Consider the following 15,423-nt stretch of genomic DNA (forward strand, 5'->3'; position numbering starts at 1 on the left):
GCCATTTCTTATTTTAAGAATATTTTGCCAGAAAGTATTTTAATTTCAAGCTCATCAAATCCTGGCTCTCTTCTGTTTCTTCTAAGTTTTGCTTGGAAACTGGATAGATTGTTCTGAAGATCATGTCTCCTGGTTTGTATTTTTCATATACAGTGAGAAGAAGCGGGTGGCACTTTCAGTGTTCTGTCTGGAAGTCTTCTTAGCTAGAAACTGTATTTTAATAATTATTTCTTATTTTCCATGGTACTACATGCAACAGTGTTGCCAAACTTTCTTTCACTTAATAACAAAGGTCCTCTTCTGAAATTTCAGCTTCCAATACATTTACCTTAATATCTTTCAAGCTGCCACCACCAGCTTCCTCAAGAGCTATAAATCTTTGGCTAGAGGATCCCCTCAAGGGTCTTCCAGCTTTTGCCAGCAGTTCAGTCCCAAAGCCAATATCACATGTTTTAAGGCTTTTGTTATGGCAGTGCCCCACTTCCAGGTACTAAAATAGTTACCAGTTGGTGTTGCTGAATGATAGGTCACTCTAAAACTTAGCAATAAAAGAGAATAACCAGTGTTTGTGCCTGTTGAATTCTGTGGGTCAGGAGTACGGACAGCATGGAGCAGGGTATGATTCATCTCTGTTCTTTAATGTCTCAGCCAGGAAAGCTTGACTACTGGGAGTGACTTGACAACTGAGGGCCAGAGTCATCAGAGGGCAATCTTTACTAACTTTCTTTGCTTGTTGTTGGTTGTTGTCTGGGATCTCAGTTGGGGCCCTTATCTGGATCACCTGTGAATGGTCTCCCTTTGAGGCCTGAGCTTCCTTGCAGCCTGGTGTTGTCAGACTTGTTACTGGTGACTCAAGCCTCCAAAGGTGAGTGTACCAAGAGATTTTCACTGCCTGCTCTTTCCATTATAGATGATTACATAGATTGAGTTAATCACCATCTTTTTTTGTCTCTTCCTTGTAGCCAGGCAGAGGCTATGTTATCTTTCTTGACCTAGTCTATGAGGTTAAACAGTGTCACTGTTGCTGCATTCTGTTACTTACAAACTTAGATTCTAGCAGAGGGGACATAGTCTCCACCTTTCAATGGGAACAGTGTTAAAGAATTTGAAGGCTCGCTTGGAAACCACCACAGTTGTTGTAAGTGTTATAGAGATCATAAAGTCACAAGCACAGTGCCTGACATGTGGTACTCACTCTGATGATGACAAATTGATGATATATTCTGAAGTCACAGAAAGGAAAAGGGATATGTAAGTTTGAGAGGTAGATGGAATCTAGATTGTAAAAAGGCTTATGCCTATTTTAAAATTATCATTCAGTTAACAGTAAGATCCACTGGAAATTTAAGACCTGGAAGCATGATATGTGTAGTTTTTAAAATCTCCTTGAGAGAAGCATACAAAATATGTGCACATGAGGAAACTGGGAATAGGGGTCCATTTAGCGAAGAAAGTCTGTACTGGAGTAGTTATAATTTAAATGGATAAGATAATGTAGTTATGAGAGGCATTTTATTTTTTTTATTTTTATTTTTTTTTACTGATTCAACAAGTTTATTGAGACCTCTTGGGATCTAAGCCCTGTAGAAAACAGAGATGAATCAGCTTTCACACTCGGGAAGCTCATGGTTGGAAACTGGTAACTATAAAAACAACACAGCCACTAAGTGCTTTGGATCGGGGAGGGATATAAGGAGGATGTAGTGTTTATAAATCTGGAATCGAACACTAACTGCCAAGAGAGGCAGGAGGTGGGATGGGGCCTCCCACGCAGAGATGAGCTTGGAACCATCTAGAAAGGGTCTTGCCCCGGACATGGCCGCGGGCCTACAGGTCCCTGGAGCTCACTGCAGGCTGGCCCACTGCAGGGACGTGTAGACCACCTTACCATCGGGCTGCGGGGAGCAAAGCAGCAGCGTCTTTCTGACACTAGTGCCCAGGCGGCCAGCCGAAACCAGGTCCTGGAGTGGGATGGGATCCCCGGGAGCCCAGCACTGGGCGATGTAGTGAGCGTGGAAACGGAGCGGGTCGCCGGGATAGACCAGGAAGTCACCCCCGAATTTGCCGGCGGTACTGAGGAAGAAGCCTCGCTCCCACAGGTCTCTGTAGATGCTGTAGCGAAGCTCGTGGGCAGGGCGGCCGGCATGGGGCCAGTCTTTGGACTGGACACGCCAGTCCAGGGGCCTAGCCTTGATGGGCCGCAGCCGAGCAGTGGCCAGCTGGATGAGCAGAGTAGACCTCGGTAAGGGGGCCACTCCATTTGAAGGCCCTGGCTGGGGAGAGGAGCCTTCACGTGCTTCCTCATGCTCTCCAGCAGCCTGGCCAGCACTGGCCTCATTCTCTTCGGCAGCTTGCTTCCCACCGGCCTCCTGGCTCCCACTGGTCCCTGATTCCTGTTCCAGCTTCAGCTTCTTCGCAGCCTGGCCCTCTGTAATCTTCTCTAGGAGCTCCTGACGACGGGTCTCTCAGGCCTCAGCTGCCAGAGCGCTTTGCTCCTGGAAGCCCTGCTCTTGCTGGCGCTTGAAGGATGCCAGTGCCAGGCTGTGTTGGCGGGGGTCCGGGCGCGGGGCGCTGACCAGGGTTACTGCGCCGATCTCGGCCAGCAGTCGCGCCTCCTCAGGCATCAGCAGCAGTGGGAGGCCCAGGCGCGAGTTCTGGCGGGGACCGCGTGGCAGGGCGCCCACCGTGTGGCCCCCCACGCCCAGGCGCTCCTGTAGCGCCTGCACCGCCTCGGCCCCCCACACCAGGGAGCGGCCGTTCGCCACCTCCACCACCAGCATCCTCCTCGTAAACACCAGCTCGCAGTCCCGGCGGAGCCACCCGCTACGTAGCGCCTATGAGAGGCATTTTAAAGAAAGAATTGGTGGGACTTGGTGAGGCATAAAATATAGGAAGAGTAAGCACTGCGGAAGCAGAAGACTGAGAGTCAAGAATGACTTTGAAATGAAGAGTAATGACAGCTCTGCAGTTTCTGTCCTTCAGATTCACTATGGATTCAGAACTGGTTCTCACAACCAATGAGAGTTTTAATTTTTTTGGCCAGTCTGTTGGATGCGCAACCCACACTGCCCGAGTGACCTGCTCCTCCTATTATAACTGGTTATATGGAATTTTATTAGTCAGCATGTTTTTTTTTTTTTTTAGTAACAAGTGGCAGAAACTCAATTTGAACTTAAGCGAAAAGGGAAATGTGTAAGAAAAAATGGAGTATGTCAAAGAATTCCAGGTGAGGGGTGGACCTGAAACTTTGAGCACAGTGAGATATTTGGAAATGCTGCTTCAGATCCTTGTCAGTGCTCCTTCTGCTTTGATTTACTCTCTCACTGAGGACAGGCTTCCTCTGTTCTTTGACGCACGAAGTAGAATATTGCTGCCAGAAGTTCCCAAGTTTTGTATATTACCAAGCAGGCCCTAAGAGGGAAACTGCCCTTTACAAATTTCCAAACTCATAGGAAGCGTATTGGTTGTCCTTGTTTGAGTCATGAGATCATCTCTGGACACTGTATCTAGAGGATGCACATCACAGGAAAAGGACATCTTCTGTTTCACCTTGTGGATGGGAGTGTGAGTTGCAAAAAAGAGGAATTACTAAAGAAGAGATTCTGAGTGAAAAGCAACTGCAAGTGCCCCAAATATATTTTTCATTTTTTTTTTTCGTGTGTGGGCTGATTAAAATAGGAAGGATACACAAAATTTACAGTGATGGTGTATGTGTACACATACCTGTACCTGGGAAAGTGTACATACTCATACACGTGACGCACATTTCTGATGCTAGAGTTCTAGTGAGAGTTCTAGAATATACACTTAAAACATGTAATTATTCTATGTTGTTTCCTACTGGAAATGAAATTTAGGTCTCATTTTAACCGAAGTGGAGGAGTGTAGGTTAATGTACTCTAAGCACTTAAAAAGTTCATATTAAAAAATCCATGTTAAGAGTTCTTTTGTTTAGACTGCATTACAAATATAGTAATGGTCCACAGAGAAAGAAAAAGTAATGACAAAAGGGTTGGATTATAATCTATTCAGGGATATAAGTGGAGGCTTCTTGATTATCCGAAGTAGAAATAATCCTCTTCATCTTAGATCCTCTTAGGAAACTTTGTACACTCATCTCTCACAGTTGTTAGCCTCTTGTTTATAGTCCTTTCTCACTGGCCTCTTGCTCCTCTAGACTGTGAACTCTTTGGAGTCAGGCACTGTATCTTGCTCATCTTTGTAAGATCCGCCATTCCTATTGTATATAGAAAATGGGAGATAGTGAAAATCCATTGCACATCTAAGTAAGTGAATGCCTTCAGAGAAGTCATGATGTCAGGAGTTTCCAAAACCTTTTGGTTAGGTTAACGGTGGTGGTGGTTAGTCGCTAAGTCATGTCCAACTCTTTCGACTCTGTGGACAGTAGCCTGCCAGGCTCCTCTGTCCATGGGATTCTCCAGGCAAGAATACTGGAGTGGGTTGCCATTTCCTTCTCCAGGGGATCTTCCAACCCAGGAATAAAATAAAAATTCGGCATAAAAATTCGTGAGAAGTAATTTTGACCAATATTAACTGTAAGTGGCGAATGTTGCAAAACACATATCCTCACTTTTTAAGTACTTTGTTGGAAGATGTTGTTCAGGAGAGTTGAATACTGAGAGTTTTACTGAAAATAGGGAACTGGATTCAATTCAGTCTCTAGGCTCCGGAGGGTCAGGTACAGAGGAGGAGAAATGACCAGGGATTGTCTCTGCCATCTAACAGGATTGGAAAGACTCTGAATGCTCATTGGCTGGTGATAGCTGGGCTTGTGGGCCTGGGCTGGCTGCCATATGGGTGTCTGTCTTGGAATCTTGGGGCCCCACTTCACCTCTGCTACATGAGAGACATGCCTGAGCCGGGCTTGGGTCATCCAGTCAGGTCTGTACTCTTGTCAGCAGGCTATGTGGCCTGGTCAGTAGTTTACTGGAGTCAAGGAGTTTGAGAAATTAAAAAGGAAAAAAATACAATTGACGTACCTTCTTAAATTTTATTAGTATGGTAGGAATAGAACCAAGGGCTTTTGTTAAGCAGTGAGTATAGACTGAAGGAATGGAGGCAATGATTGTAGCCTGTGTCCTTAAGAGTGCTAGGTAAGCAAAAGGAAAAGAAAAAGCGTGTGTGCAGAGCCTGGTGCAATTGAGTTTTAGGTATAGCAGTGCTAAATCTGTACAAGAGAAAAGCAAAGCTTCTCTTTTTTGAAAATCGTGTTGTGTGTTTGTCTCTTTTTTGGCTGTGCTGGGCGTGCTTGCTCCCCAGGCTTTTCTCTGGTTGCGGTGCTCGGCCGGCTCCGCGCAGCGCGGGCTCTAGGTGGCGCAGCCTCAGGAGCGGCCGCTCCCGGGCTCTGCCGCGCGGGCTCAGTGGCTGTGCTGCGTGGGCTCAGCTGCTCAATGTCTTGTTGCATCTTCCTGGATTAGGGATTGAACCTGTGAATCTTGGATTTGGAGGCAGATTCTTTACCACTGAGCCACCGGGGAAGCCCCTAAAAACTTTTCTGACAGTGGTTAAAGAGCTACCAGGCGTGCAGTAGCTTGCTTTTGTAGGGGGGATATCCAATACTGCTTTGTACTGTTTTGCAAGTTTTCAGAACCCAGGAATAGAAATAGAGAAAGCACATGTGGGAAGTTCCACCTGGGAGACTGCACAAGACTCACGCGGCCAGCCATCAAGAGGATTCGACATTTACAGTGACGGGGAAAACATTGTTGGAAGTATGGGCCGCGGTTTCCAGGTAGAGAAGCAAGGGAACCTGATAGTTTACCGTGAACGGTGTCGGATTGGTGATCTCCGAAAAAGATTTAACTTTGGGACCAGGGACCAGGCTTGATCACTCAAGAGCTTTTGTGCAGCAGAGTTTTATTCAAGTATAAAAAGGGACCGAGAAAGCTTCTGACACAGACATCAGAAAGGGGACAGAGAGCGCCCCCCTCACTAGTGTTGGCAAGGGAGTTATATAGTTTTTTAATTACTTATTACAATAAATCAAAAGAATGTCTCAAGGTTGTAAAGATCTTACTAAGCCCACTCCCATAATTTACATTTTAAGATAACGGGATTAGCCAGAAGGTTTTCAGGAAGGAGAAACTGTCCTCAAGCAGGATACATTGTTGTTATATAATCCTTAGTACAGAGTTTAAACTGAGTTGTGTAATCATCAGTTCCAGGCTTAAAGAAAAAAAAAAAAAACATTTTATGTGACTAAGACTAAGGAATACAGAGGAAAAAAAAGTTCCTCCTTTCCTCCACCTTGAGAATCCCAGACTCTTCTCTCCAACTTGGGGACCCCGGACTTCTTATCAATTTGCCTAGGAATTGACTGTCTCAAACCCAGATGGGAGGGATGCATGGAAAATGGATCTGGACAGATGAAGAATAGCAGTCAAGGTGAGAATAAGAGTCAGAGTGGAGTGATGAAGTGGGTGAGGGGGGAAGCTGTCTTAGGAAGGAGGTTTCAGGTTTCAGGGTGAGTTGGAGGAATTTTCACTGCAGTTTAGTGGAGTTGGAGTAATGTTATTGCATAATTGGATGGAAGGTGATTGAAGACAGAATTGTGGCGAGAACTGAGATAAAATAGCAGTGAGATCATGTTAGAACAAACATCAAAACTGTTGAGAGGGAATCCTTGAGTAGGGCAGCCTTAAGCCAGGCTTTAGATTTTTGAAGTGTGAGTGTCACAGTTGGAGACTTAGATGGGGAAGAAAATTAGTGAGCTGCATTAACTCGAAAAGAGAAGAGTTTTTCCATAAAAGTGGAGAAAGTGAGAGTGAAAGTCACTCAGTCGTGTCCGACTCTTTGTGACCCCATGGACTATACAGTTCATGGAATTTTCCAGGCCAGAATACTGGAGTGGGTAGCCTTTCCCTTCTCCAGGGAATCTTCCCAACCCAGGGATCGAACCCAGGTCTCCCGCATTGCAGGCGGATTCTTTACTACCTGAGCCACAAATTGGGGTATAAAAGCAGCAGTGGAAAGTCAGGAAAGTGCTGATCCCTCTCTGGCTCTGCAGGTGGTTGAGAGAGGATCAAAATATAGATGAGAATGTGAGCAAACCTTTGACCTTTTCATGTCATGTGGCCACAGGACTGGAAAAGGTAAGTTTTCATCCCAGTCCCAAAGAAGGGCAATGCAAAATAATATTCAAACTACTGTACAATTGCACTCATCTCATATGCTAGCAAAGTAATGTTCAAAATTCTCCAAGCCAGGCTTCAACAGTACATGAACCGTGAACTTCCAGGTGTTCAAGCTGGATTTAAAAAGGCAGAGGAACCAGAGATCAAATTGCCAACATCCGTTGAATTATTGAAAAAGCAAGAGAGTTCCAGAAAAACATCTGCTTCTGCTTTATTGACTATGCCTAAGCCTTTAATTGTGTGTATCACAACAAACTGTGGAAAATTCTTTAAGTGGTGGGAATACCAGACCACCTTACCTGCCTCCTGAGAAATCTGTATGCAGGTCAAGAAGCAACAGTTAGAACCGGACATGGAACAACAGACTGGTTCCAAATAGGGAAAGGAGTACATCAAGGCTGTATATTGTCAGCTTGCTTATTTAACTTCTATGCAGAGTACATCATGAGAAATGCCAGACTGGATGAAGCACAAGCTGGAATCAAGATTGCTGGGAGAAATATCAATAACCTCAGATATGCAGATGACACCACCCTTATGCCAGAAAGTGAAGAAGAACTAAAGAGTCTCTTAATGAAAGTGAAAGAAGAGAGTGAAAAAGCTGGCTTAAACTCAAAATTTAGAAAACTAAGATCATGGCATCCAGTCCCGTCACTCCATATCAAATAGATGGGGAAGCAATGGAAACAGTGAGAGACTTTATTTTATTGGGCTCCAAAATCACTGCAGATGGTGACTACAGTCATGAAATTAAAAGATGCTTGCTTCTTCGAAAAAAAGCTATGGCCAACCTAGACAGCACATTAAAAAGCAGAGACATTACTTTGCCAACAAAGGTCTGTCTAGTCAAAACTATAGCTTTTCCAGGAGTCAGGTATTGATGTGAGAGTTGGAGTATAAAGAAAGCTGAGCACCGAAGAATTGATGCTTTTGAACTGTGATGTTGGAGAAGACTCTTGAGAGTCCCTTTGACTGAAAGGAGATCCAGCAAGTCCATCCTAAAGGAAATCAGTCCTGACTCTTCATTGGAAGGACTGATGCTGAAGCTGAAACTCAGATAATTTGACTACCTAATGTGAAGAACAGACTCACTGGAAAAGACCCTGATGCTGGGCAAGATTGAAGGTGGGAGGAGAAGGGGACGGCACAGGATGAGGTGGTTGGATGCCATCACCGACTCGATGGACATGAGTTTGAGCAATCTCTGGAAGTTGGTGATGGACAAGGAAGGCTGGCGTGCTGCAGTCCATGGGGTCACAAAGAGTTGGACAGGAGTGAGCGACTAACTGAACTGAATGTGAACAGAAGTAGTAGGAGTCGGGTTTGTGTAAAGGGTGGAACGCTGGGCTGGAGGGACATGTCCACATCAGAAGAGAGAAGGGACTAAGTAGGCAGAATTTAGTTAGTGGAGGAGATTATATGACTGTCCGGCTCCAAGGTTTCCATTGGGATGTTGGCGTAACTGAGTGTGCCTCAGAAAATCTCCATCCTCTGTGGGCTAGCCTGGGCTAATGGTGGATTAAGTGATGAATGATTATGAGTTTTGTTGTATAATCCACAATTTTATCAACTGCCCTGAGGTTTAAGAGTCCATGTATTGAAGAGACTAATAGAAGCTAAGGAAAAGTGTTTAAGTGAAAACAAACCTATGAAACAGAATAGTTTAGTCGTGTAGAATATTCGTGGTTGTAGTATGTTAATCATGATGATGTGTGTGATGGATGACGTGGTGTGTAGCCAGGTCCATTCTCTCTTGGTTGAGAGGAAAGAGATGACTCTGTCTGTGATCCTCCTTCCCTCAGTCTTCTTGCTGAAATTTTGGATGATTGCAATGGGGCCCATCAGTCCAATTACCTCTTAGATATGCTCCTGGCACATCTAGAGTAACATGCGTGCCATGTGTATGTGCAAAGTTGCTTCAGTCGCGTCTGACTCTTTGCAACCCCATGAACTGTAGCCCTCCAGGCTCCTTGGTCCATGGGATTCTCCAGGCAAGAATACTGGAGTGGATTGCTATGCCTTTCTCCAGGGGATCTTCCTGACCTGGGGACTAAACCCCAGTCTCTTATTTCTCCAAGTCTCTGGCCCTGGCCTTCAGGCAGGTTCTTTACCACTAGCGCCACCAAGGAAGCCCTAGAGTAACATAATAACATAGAAATTGATAATCTAAGATAGAGTAACATAACATAGAAATTGATAATCTAAGAGGTTCCTTTTCCTTTCTTTGCTGTGTACTTTCCTTATGACTTCAGATTTATTTTTTGCCAATTTTTGTCCCTGCTTTTTTGTTTTACTTCTAGTTCTTTAGAACTTTTACTTTAAAAAACTGTTTGGCCCAAGCCTTTATAACCTAAGGGAGGTAGAATATTTTATAGTATTGAAGAAGAAAGTGGTGAGAGATGATGTTGGAGATTTATTCAGGGGCCAGATCATGAAGGGATTTGTATGTCATGTTAAGGAGTTTTGATTTTATCCTTTAAGAAAGGGGGACCATTAAAGGATCTGAGCTTGGGAGGGCTTAAGATCATATCAAGAGCTTTCTGTGGAAGCATGGAGATAATACAAAATGTCTTATCATCTTTGCCAAAAGACTCTCAGTTCCTTTTTTCCGTTATCTGGTTAGGGATCCACTTTCCTCTTTGGTTAAGGCTGCCATGCCGGCCGGTCTTGTCAACTTTCCTAAAGATCAGGGAACAGGCAGTAAGCACATGAATGGCAAGCAAGTGGAGAGTCCTAGATCGTGGGTGACGTGAAAAACATAAGCAAACTTTTGTGTCTGGTCTTGGACACAAAATGTGCTTCAGTCCAGAGGAAAAAACTCTGGGTAAACACAAAACAAAAGATGAAAGAAAATTGTATTCTAAAGGTTGATGTTACTGAGTTTCAAATGATTCTTATAAGATTTGACGTCAAATTTCAGAGACTAGGGTATTTGGTTAAGACATTAATCTGGAGATGGAACTTGCATGAAACAAAGAGGAAAATTCTGTGCTGAAGATTCAGATAATATTCCTGGAAGATCCTTGTATTTAGCTGGATACATAAAGCTGAATATTCAGAGTGAAAAAGATATCCAGAGTACTAATAATACTCTCTGTCTTTAGCTACTGCCACCTACTAATGTTTCTTGACTTCTTTTACAGACCAGATGGCAGGAAGGAAACTTACTGGGTCTATAAGATGCTGCTGTTTTCTGCTTAGGTTTAATTTGGGGAGGAACTGGTGAACACCTAAAACCAACCACCAAGCAAATGTACTGTCCTCATGGCACTGAAAATTACTTATTTCTTATCATGTTTCTTAAAACCATAGAAAACCATTGCTTTATCTATTCACAAAGCGATATTAGGCAACTGTGTCCAATAATAAACGGAGAAAATTGGAAAATTCTAGTGTAATTAAGATGACTAAAGAGAGAACAGACTGAGAAGAATTTATGAGTTCATAAAGATGTGGGACTTTGAGTGACGAGGAGAGGAAAAATTCTCAACTTTTTGTGATTAGCCAATCAGCAAGCTAATAATAGATACCCAGTGTGGCACCCTACTCCAGTACTCTTGCCTGGAAAATCCCATGTACGGAGGAACCTGGTAGGCTGCAGTCCATGGGGTAGCAAAGAGTCGGACACGACTGAGCGACTTCACTTTTACTTTACACTTTTGTGCATTGGAGAAGGAGATGGCAACCCACTCCAGTATTCTTGCCTGGAGAATCCCAGGGACGGGGGAGCCTGGTGGGCTACCGTCTTTGGGGTCGCACAGAGTTGGACACGACTAAAGCGACTTAGCAGCAGCAGCAGTGTCTCCTCTGGGTTAAACACTGCAAAAAACCAGTGTGTGAGGGATAGATTTTATTGCCAAAGGCTTTAAGAGCCAGTTGATTAGACAAGGTAAACACATTACCACATACTGGATGGTTCAAGGCGCTATTTTATAATGGGAAGATAAATTCAGTGTTTATATGTTAGATATCGAAGAACAGAGAAGGAGATCAATGTAGACAGATATTTATTGAGGAGTTTGGATCTTGAGGGAAGGGTGGATATGGATATGTGAAAGGCAAATTAGAGAGTCTTCTTTGCGAGATGAAGAGAGCATCTACGGAAGGGATGACCATGGAATTTTCTTCAGAGTGAGAAGATTAATGTATCAGTTATTAATAGTTGGTTGCAAGTGTCTGAAAGCAACTCAGGAAAACTTAAGCAAAAGAGAAAGTCTATGGTAGGATCCTGGCCAGCTCCGAGGAATGAAGAATTAAATAATCATGTCTTGGGAAGGACAGCCTTGCGCATCTAGACAGCAGTTACCAATGAGCAATCTTTTGGGGATGCTGTCATATGAGTGTTTTAGTTGCAGTCTCCAAGTTCCCAGGAGAGACAGAGGGAGCAATTTGTTTTGCCTGAATAGAGCACCCATCTCCATGGATGAGGTGTTAATAGATTCTGGAATGCCTTCATAGGGGCAGATGGAATCTGAGGAGGGGGAGTTTCTCAAAGGAAAAACAGTGTGACATTATTAAAAAAAAGGAAGAAGTATATTCTGTCAGCAAAAATCAGATAAATAGCAAACACCATTGTTGAGTACTTAGTAGCTGCCAGGCTCTGATCTGTTTAATAATTCATTTAATATTTTGAGATAAGAGCTGTTGTCCCTGTTTTCTAGATGAGGAGAATGAGGCACTGAGAGTGAATGTCTAGCTTGCCCACAGTGACGTGGCTCACAGCGGCAGAGCTAGCATCACACCCACTGAGAATTGAGCTCCGGAGCTCCTGTTCAGCTGGGCTGGGTCCCAGGGAAGGTGGAAGGTGGAGCTGCTGGCAGGGAAGGGAAATCAGTGGAGCGGGGTCAGAAAGACAAGTCTGGATCAGAAATGGAAAGAAGCCAGGATCCCCGAAGGATAAGGGAATGGCATGATAAAAGTGAGGTTTTTAGAAATATTAATCTTGAAGTAGTATGCCAAACCCAGAGGAAGGGAGGAAAGCCTGGAGCTTTGAAAGCCCACCAGAAGGTCTTGATCGAGTGTGGTGAAGGCAAATACACGGACTGTTCATATGTCTTTTTCACATGGCAATGAAACGTTTTTTAAAAACATAACTACATAACTCCATGAAATGCTATATTTTAATTACTGAATTTAGATTTTAAAGAATATTGATAAAACAGGGAAAAATTATCCAGGCACAAGACCTTAACTGTTCTAGGCAGTTTTAGGTTTCATTTCTGCATGAAACCTTGCCCCAGCTAGGTTCTTTCCCTTCTTTGAACTGTAATTGCCCTGTAATTATAACTCTCTTTGGATCATTGTCCAAATAAATTATGTTACTTTCTGCACATCATCTTTTTTTTACTTGTGAGATTGCAAGATCTATGAGGATAAGAACTATAGCCAGCGAAAAATGCATTCATACACTATATTATTCATATAATCATACAACACACACACACATACACATACACATATCCTGGGCAGCTTACAGAAATCATGTGTTTAGTATATACCATATACTCCATGATATATACCACATTTCTTTGCCCATAGCAGTCACTCAGTACATATTCAAAGCATGGATGTTTTAAGATGCACTTGAAGGAAAAATCAATAGGCCTTGATGAGTGTGTTGATTTGGGTGACAAGGGAATAAAAGTGAATCAAACAAAACCTCAGAGTTTCAGGTTGCTTGACTGAGGTGACGGTGCTTTAGTGCTGTGTCTTTACTTTTTGTAGTTTTTCTCTCTGCTTTGCTTTCTTTCCCCTTGTTTCTTTTTTTAAGTTTTTTTTTTAATTGTGGTAAAAGTCACACAGTATGGAGAATACTATTTTAACCATACTAACTGTACAGTTCAGTGGCACTAAGTACATTCACATGGTTGTGCAACTCTCGCCATCATCTGTCTCCCCAATTTTTCACCTTCCTACTGAAACTCTGTCCCCCTTAAACATTAAGTCCCCATTTGTTCTCCCCGCCCCAAGCCTCCCCACTTCCGACCCCTGGCATCTACCAATGTACTTTCTCACTCTCTGAATTTGACTATTCTAGGTACCTTGTATAAGTGAAATCAAACACTATCTGTCTGCAGCTAATGTATATTGGAATGCATTTTTAAGGTTAACAATATATGTCCCCTGGAGAGACTGTACCTTTTTTTCCCCCAGTCCCATTCTATACAGGAGGTTCTTAATAGTTATCCATTTTTTACATGTATATGTTAATCTCAATCTCCCAATTTATCCTCCACCCTTCTGCCTTCTATCTTCCTTTCTCTCTCTCTTCTCCATAGAGTTCTAGGTTCAGGTGGAGGCTTGGCCCGAGTGAAGCATTTCACTTTCCTTCTTCCCCTCTGACTTACACAATACATGCCTGTCATGCCAGAGAAAGAAAATAAAGAAATACAGTGTTCTTTTTTTTTTTTTAATATGGTAAATTTATTATGTGTGTCTCTCTGATGAAATGTGAATCTTTTAAATGGCAAGTCAGTTTGAAAGTTTGGTTATCTCTACACATGCCTAGAATTAATGCAGTTGTGTCTCTGAACATTTCAGAGAGGAAAAAACAACCGTTTGAACCAGTAACCCTTTTCCTGATCGGAGACATATTCTTATTAACTTATTTATTTTAGTAACTTATTGGACAATGAGAAACTCCATCAGAAGGGCCTTGTGGCAATGTCTGAGATGCTCCTGGTAGGGACAGTTCTCTGCCCTCCCCTTCCTCTGGGGACAGGCAGTGTGAGTGTGTGGAGTAGTCCTGGGTAAGAGAATCAGTCCAAAGTGGAGAGATTACATGATGTGTGTTTTCTAGGAGGCCATCAAGGAGTCAAGCACAGGCTGGACTAAGAAGGATAGTGTGAATTGCATTGGTATTTGGCAGATTGGGGTTGAATTTTGGATTTCATCACTTAACTAGGGGCAGATTTCTTAACTAGAGCCACACTCTCTGATATGACTGGGGATAATAATGCATGCCTAGTAACATTGTTGAGAAACTTAAAAGAGACAATGGAAGGGAATTGTCTGTCACATTGCTGGTCATGTAAGGATGCTCAATTCATGGCAGCTATACTGACAAGCCTGAGTTTCTTGGTTTCACTCTCACTAGTGAGGAGGTTAGTTGAGCAGGATGAGAAGGAGCACAGGAGGGTAGAATGGGAGCCTTTGTGGCACCAGCTTAAAAAAGATAGTTTTCAGAAGCCGAGGAGGATTGTTCAGAGGGGAAGATGAGAAACACTGCTATTTCATCTTGACATTCCAGCATAATGCCACTGTGAAAAGTGTTGCAGAAATTTTCAGTGTTTATGTTTCCTGTGATTGCCAACATTGTGGAAATGAGTTATAAGCTCATTATTAGAGGAAGGAAGAAGAGTGTGAGGTATGTTTCTCTGTGGTTCCGTCATAGATGAGAAGATGGAATCGTCTCAGATTTATAGAATTGCTCCCATGGAGGGAAAAACCCAGGGAGAAAAATGTATTTGGAGACATGGAGATTCTATGTCTATTATCTATGTTCATATGTTTAAAAATACAATTATTTCCAGCTAGTTATCAGGCTATGATTTAAGGTGGGGGTGAAGGAAAAGGACAAAGAGGTCAAAAGATGGAGAAGAGATTTTTTGCACTCTTGGAACATCATAAAATCATTCACATATTCATCAGATTATCTTGTTTTAAAATAGCATTATTTTATCAATCATTTATTATGTGTCAGATACTGTTCTAGGAACTTTACATGGATTACCTTATTTAATCTTCATAACAGTGATGTTTGGAAATCTCTATCAGTTTTTATGTTCTACAGACAAGGAGGCAGAGAGATGTCATAACTTGTCCATCATCACACTGCTTTAAGTGTTGTGCTGGAGCTGGAGCTCGGGTGGTCTTACTTCAGAGTCTGTGGTCCTCACTGCTCCACCGTGCTGTCTCACAGATGCTGAAGACCAGATGTCTGCAGGGGCAGACAGCGCTGTGTACAATAAGCATGGCCTCTCCCTTCCCAGAGCTCATGATCTAGCTAGGTGGGAGCTGCTCCTCAGAGAATGTGCATTTGGGTATTCTGTGCACATGTCTACAGAGGAGGAGTCCCCTTCTCATTGGAAAAGACCCCGATGCTGGGAAGGATTGAGGGCAGGAGGCGAAGGGGGTGACAGAGGATGAGATGGTTGGATGGCATCACCGACTCAGTGGACATGAGTTTGAGTAAACTCCGGGCATTGGTGATGGACAGGGAGGCCTGGCATGCTGCAGTCCATGAGAGTGCAGAGAGTTAGATGTGACT

The 15,423-nt window shown here is 43.3% G+C and overlaps 1 protein-coding gene and 1 pseudogene across 1 annotated transcript in view; one reads left to right on the forward strand and one right to left on the reverse strand.

Annotated features, from left to right (window-relative positions):
* TRHDE (thyrotropin releasing hormone degrading enzyme) overlaps window positions 1–15,423 on the forward strand; it is a 431,921-nt gene that overhangs the window by 17,602 nt on the left and 398,896 nt on the right. The window lies entirely within an intron of this gene.
* On the reverse strand, window positions 1,538–2,823 carry LOC145544539 (tRNA-splicing endonuclease subunit Sen34-like; annotated as a pseudogene).

This window comes from Giraffa tippelskirchi, chromosome 4 (genome assembly GCF_054371585.1).
Source record: "Giraffa tippelskirchi isolate mGirTip1 chromosome 4, T2T-mGirTip1v1.2.pri, whole genome shotgun sequence".
NCBI classification, from domain to species: Eukaryota; Metazoa; Chordata; class Mammalia; order Artiodactyla; family Giraffidae; genus Giraffa; species Giraffa tippelskirchi.